The following is a 5,859-nucleotide window of genomic DNA, read 5'->3' on the forward strand; positions in this document are numbered from 1 at the left end:
GAGCCTTGCCACTCCGTATTAAGTCCCATTGTACCGAATTTTGGTTGCAGTTCCACCATATTTCCACTGGGGGCGATCGCCATGAGTGCAGAATGAATGGGAGTCAATGGAGCTAGACGGCTAAATTTGTCTCTTTCACCTGATTGTCGTTGACAAATCTCAGATTTGATTGTAGTTTGTATAACTTCAACATGGGTTATAGGTCAAAGGTTGAATGAACGAGTACTTATGTCCTTTTGATTTCTTACAGTTTGGGTCGTTGTTGCCCATAACACGCTAGCATTGTGCTAATGAGTGATGTCATTGACACGTTTGAAAGGCTTTTTAGAACAATTAAGTGACTTTAAAAAATATAATACTCCACCAAGTGTATTTTCTTTGCCTCCCCTTTCGAATACAATATTCAAATTACTTGAAAAAAAATTATATCCCGAGAAAAGTAGATTTTGAGGGGTACAGCTCCATAGACCTCCATGCATTCTGCACTCGTGGACGAGCGCCCTCATGTGGAACCACAGAAGGAACTGCAACCAGTTCAGAAACCGGAAGTTTTCCGAGAGTGGCAGTTCTCCCCTTATTAGACATTCTCTGACTCTACCTTTATATGGCTCTGGTGAACACCATTATTCTGTTGTCTGCGTATTAGCTCTGATCAGCTGATTGTAAGTGTCAGGTGACGCAAGGGACCTGTCAAGCGTCAGCTGATGTGATTAAAGTTTAAAGCGCGGAAGTGCGCGAGGAGCGGGGGAGGGGACGAGTGGAATGGCGGCATCTGGAGGAAAGGAGCGTAGACGTTTGTCTGTTGATCGTGAGCTACAGGCGGTTGGCAACAACTGGACTGTGAATGGTCAGAGCAGAGCCATAGAGAGAAAGAGTTGCGACACTCTTTGATGTCACCGCCAGTGCAGTCACGTGGTTCGTGTAAACCGCTATAGTTCCAAAACATACGCTGGCTGTCATGTTCTTCTATGGGACAGACAGCAGCGATTGCGTTATTTAACGGTAAATATATATATATAAACATACACCCTACTACTTTTTCAGCTGTTATTGCATGATTACATATTTGTTAATGTCAGTTTTGCATTTTGAGAGGCAGGGTGACAACGAAAAAGCTGTATATTACTTAGATACGTTTTACATTTTTGGAGGGAAAAGCTTATGTTCATGTTCGCATGGACAGAAGTACAGGCTAGAACGGCTCTAACTTAAGTTTTCTTTTCCATATCATTCATGTGATGACAGATGTCTCATGATTTTCATTTTATCGCAACTGGGCTGTATTATTGATTACCGTGATTTTGCTTATAAATTCCGATTCAGCCATTAGCTTACCTTCGTGGTAGCGTTAGGTCTGCCGTGGTCCATTCAGCATTCGCCTAGCAGCTAGCTCACTTCTGATAAGTGGTCACCCCCAGACCACAACGTGAAACATGATCATGTTAAGACTAAGAATATAATTTTAAGATTAAGCCATTCACATATTATCAAAAGCATTATGCTTATATGTTTGGGTCTATAGGTAAGTGCAGAGCTATTAAGATTTTTCTCTACAGCTCTGGGTTAATGCACAGAGTAAGAGTAAGGTTAGCTGCAGAGTGATAGAGAACAGTGACAGGTGACACTCCCATTGGACTCAGTTGTGCCTTTTTGCTTTTTTGAGAAAGAACAGTCCATTCAGCATTTACACCCACTTCTTCTGATGAGGCAGGAGTTGACCACACAACCATGATAATTTTAATACTAAGCCATGCACAAAGAATCAAATACATTAAAGAATAACAACTCATTAAGCTTGGATGAATGAATCAAATATTGTTTAATAAAAAATACTGAGTGAGACAACAAGATGTGTGTGTGTGTGTGTAAATGTGTGTATCTAACTGGAAAAACAAGAACAAAGTGAAGGAACAGGGAGGAATATTATAAGTGATTAATACATTAAAAAAAATCCTCCACATACATCAGGCTTCAGAGTGCATCAGGGCTGAAAGGAAGGACAACATTCATAATAAAGGTACCTGGCATAAGATAAAAATGAACAGTGTGGAACCAAAAAAAATGGGAACAAGGAACAAGCATGAATAATATCAACAAACATACGTACAGTGGCCACAACAACGATACTTGTGGTCCAGCAAGATCTGTTGAGACAGGGGCACAAATATATTCTAACAAGCCAGTTCACTCAGGACTGCCTAGAAAATACTTTCTCTTGCATACATCAGACTCACACCTGTGGAGTTCCACTATGCACTATGGCCAGTCACTGTAGGGCAGTTCCTCTCGACAACGCATACTAACATCCTCTTCATCTGTGTCCTGGACACTAAAAAGCAGATGAAGCGAAATAGGGCGACAATAGATTCAACAATGGACACAGCAGGTAACACTATATATAGGGCAAACCATTCACAACATATTATAACGTCGCAAATATACTATACTTTTCCACACTTATAATAGCCCTGAGCAAATTCAAAAGTGGTTGAGGAAAGAGAGGGAGGGAGGATCCTTGGATGTATTCGGCCTCTCCATTCCCGGCACCCCGTCAGCAGTCGCCACCAGCAGCCACTACCTGCAGACACCACCAGCCACCATTACCAGCAGCCGGCACCAGTAGCAGCAGCCACCACCAGCAGCCGCCACCAGCAGCAGCCGCCAGCAGTAGCCGCCACCAGCAGCAGCCGCCACCACCAGCAGCCGCCAGCAGTAGCAGCCGCCACCAGCATCCGCCACCAGCAGTAGCAGCTACCAGCAGCAGCCGCCACCAGCAGTAGCAGCTACCAGCAGCAGCAGCCACCTGCAGCAACAGCCACCATTACCTGCAGCCGCCACCATTACCAGCAGCAGCCGCCATCACCATCCTTCGCCAACACCAGCCAGCTCAAGCAGTCATCGCTCCAGCAGCAGCCGCCTGCAGCAGCAGTGTTTGGGAAACAAATTAGTCACACTACTGTCTGAGTAATAAACATTTTAAAGCTCATTATGGCTTATGATAATTTTTTGTGTAACATAATTTGTATTCCTACATGCAATCCAACAGCCCTTTCAAGGGTGTAATTAAACAAACCTTATTTCTACTAGCATCAGATACACAGTACTCAGCTGACTAGCTAACACCGCCAGGTTCAGCAGATACAACCTAAAAAAACCCGTCCTTAATCAACCTTAATGATCCTAGTAATCTAACATCAATAATTTACTAAATAAAATATGTCAGAGATTCACTACTGAACTTAGTAATTTTTGGTGTAGCGATACCTTCTTCACAGCTCGCAAAATCGAGATAACTTAGTAGCAGGCAATGACTGAAAATCGGTTGTCTACCAAGTTAAGAAAATATATATAAATTGCACTGTGCACATACAAATAAATATAAGCATATGCACCATAAAGGGCCTATTTATATAATATACAGAGTTGACAATTCAAAAGAGGTAGCTATTTAATGAATTTACGCCTGGATATAACGTTAACGTTACCTTTACAGAGGGCGAAGTCAAGCTAACAAACTAGCAGGCAATCGGTGGTCTACCAAGATAAAACATATATATAATTACGCTGTGTACATACAAATAAAGATCAGTATATGCATCATAAAGGGCCTCTGATAAAATATAAACAGTTGACAGTTCAAAAGAGGTAGCTATTTAATCAATTTACCCCTGGATATAACGTTACCTTCACAGAAGGCAAGTCAAGCTAACAAACTAGCAGGCAATCGGTCGTCTACCAAGATAAAAAAATATATATATAATTACGTTGTGTACATACAACAAAAGATCAGTATATGCATCATAAAGGGCCTATGCTAAAATATAGACACTTGACAATTCAAAACAGGTAGCTATTTAATCAACTTACCTCAGAAGTTACTCGACAGTCAGCAATGGAAGTGAATGATGTCCAACGCCATAGAATGGCTTTTTGGAACTACGTGAGGCTGCATACCCAGGAAGTAGGCGGCAAAAAGCGTACAACCAGAGAATGTCTAATAAGGGGAGAACTGCCACTCTCGGAAAACTTCTAGACGGGCTCTGGTACAACGGAGTCCAATGGGAGTGTCGCAACTCTTTCTCTCTATGGCTCTGAGTCTACCGAGACAAAAACAGCTGGTAGCTAAGGAAGAGCCATAGATATATACACTAGATGTCGCCTTCTGCTTCTCAGCATGCGTCAACACCGCCGCCATCTTTGTACAGGGATCTGAATCGCTAAACTAGTTCTCCTGTATTGTCAGCGTTACCTATTTAGCGACGTTTGGCCATCCCCAGCGATAGAAAACCTTTTTAGCGATTAGCGACAAATTTGGGAACTTCTCACAATGATGGCAGATCGGCTTCTTTGTTGTTGAAACGTAAGAAAATCACCTTTCTCATGGCTTTGTCATTTATGAATTCAGCTACATCTCGTTTGCCCATGGCACTGACCCATGATTATAAAAGTAACGACTGGCGTAGCCTATGTAGTAGCAGAGGTAAATGTTCTACAGATCTACAGCAACTTCTGGTGAGATTACAACTTACATGAGTAAACGAGACGAGGGGTATGTGGCCTCAACCAGAGCCTGTCTACGAAGAGCCTGTTTACTTTCATTGTATCGAACCTGGTTGCAGTTTACTCATTGTTCCTCTAGGGGCCGCCGCTAGCTAGTGCAGAATGAATGGGAGTCTATGGGGCTAGACGGGTAAAATGTATTATTATTATCGTCTTAAGCTTAGTTTTCTGTAGACTCAACCATAAATACATGCCTGTCAGTTGGAACAACCCAAAAAATTAGATAATTGCTTGAGATTTTGACGATTTATGGTGATTTTATTTTCGCTAGATCTTTGCCCAGATTGACGCTAATGCATTATAGAGGAGTGGATCACTGAAGCAAGATGGCGTCTCGATTGACGCATTCGTTCCAATGAACAGCAGTAGTCAAGGCGACATCTAGTGTATATATCTATGAGGAAGAGCAATCGAGTGCAGAGCTATTGTGGTCGCGTGACTTCTAGCGCCGAGCGCGAAGCAAAGAGCAGTGTGGGCACCCTCTCAGCAAGCTGTCTCCTGAACCTCCTTACAGTGTCGGGCAGAAAAAGAAGAGATGGAAGCGACTGGCTTCTCAGATAACGTCCACGTAAGTTGATATTATATGTCATGTCTGTTAACGTTACTGTGTATATAATGTACATTATAAGCTAGCGCTGGCTGGCTAGCCAGCATAGTTTCGTCGACTAAAGTTTTTTCCATGCTAGGCTACTAGAAGTTCTAGTTCTAGATCAGACTACGTTACTCTTTGATAGAACAATATAATTTGTCATTGTCATACCATTGTGCCTTTTAGGCCTGTAAGAACACGTTACAATCTCTGATTAAACTGTATCATTCATGGAGCAAAATTGGATATGTCCCCCTAGTTAAGCTTTTTATTGTCGTGTTGTCAGCTAGCACTATAATGTTATGTTAATGTTAGCTGATGCTACACATCACTAGCTTCTTAGAGTTTCAAACTGAATATGTTTTATAATATGATCAAGAGACCCTAGTTTAACAGTATTTCTACAGGATGATTTATGCCTTAACCTTGTGTTGTTTTGATTTGATACTTCTGTTTCAGTAATTTGTGTGTAGATTGCAAATTATGTGTTGTATGACGATAGAAATGTTCTTAATGTCATTGGTTCTTAATTAACTATTGACCAAGTCATGCGTGTGTGCAGAGAAGGTGTAATGGTATTTATTATGATATGATGCAAGGTATATATGTGTGTGTGAGAAACAACTGATTGTGTCTTAGGTGCACAGACTTGTCTCTGTATCCTGATTGCCTGATGCTTATGAGACCTCTTTGCACAGATAAACTATTAA

General features: G+C 41.7%; 1 long non-coding RNA gene across 2 annotated transcripts; it reads right to left on the reverse strand.

Annotated features, from left to right (window-relative positions):
• Window positions 1-1,800: 1,800 nt before the first annotated feature.
• Window positions 1,801-3,975, reverse strand: LOC143127429 (uncharacterized). Of its 2 annotated transcripts, none has more exons than XR_012987624.1 (2): window positions 3,868-3,975; window positions 1,801-3,145 (listed from the first exon to the last, which is right to left on the reverse strand). It is a non-coding gene; the product is annotated as an uncharacterized LOC143127429 (long non-coding RNA). The 2 variants fall into 2 exon arrangements; XR_012987623.1 differs by having other exon boundaries at window positions 1,801-3,732.
• Window positions 3,976-5,859: the final 1,884 nt, after the last annotated feature.

This window comes from Alosa pseudoharengus, unplaced genomic scaffold, assembly GCF_046254945.1.
Source record: "Alosa pseudoharengus isolate Yale_2024_CS ecotype anadromous, Long Island Sound unplaced genomic scaffold, YU_APseudo_1.1 YU_APseudo_1.1_scf_17, whole genome shotgun sequence".
Taxonomy (NCBI): Eukaryota; Metazoa; Chordata; class Actinopteri; order Clupeiformes; family Clupeidae; genus Alosa; species Alosa pseudoharengus.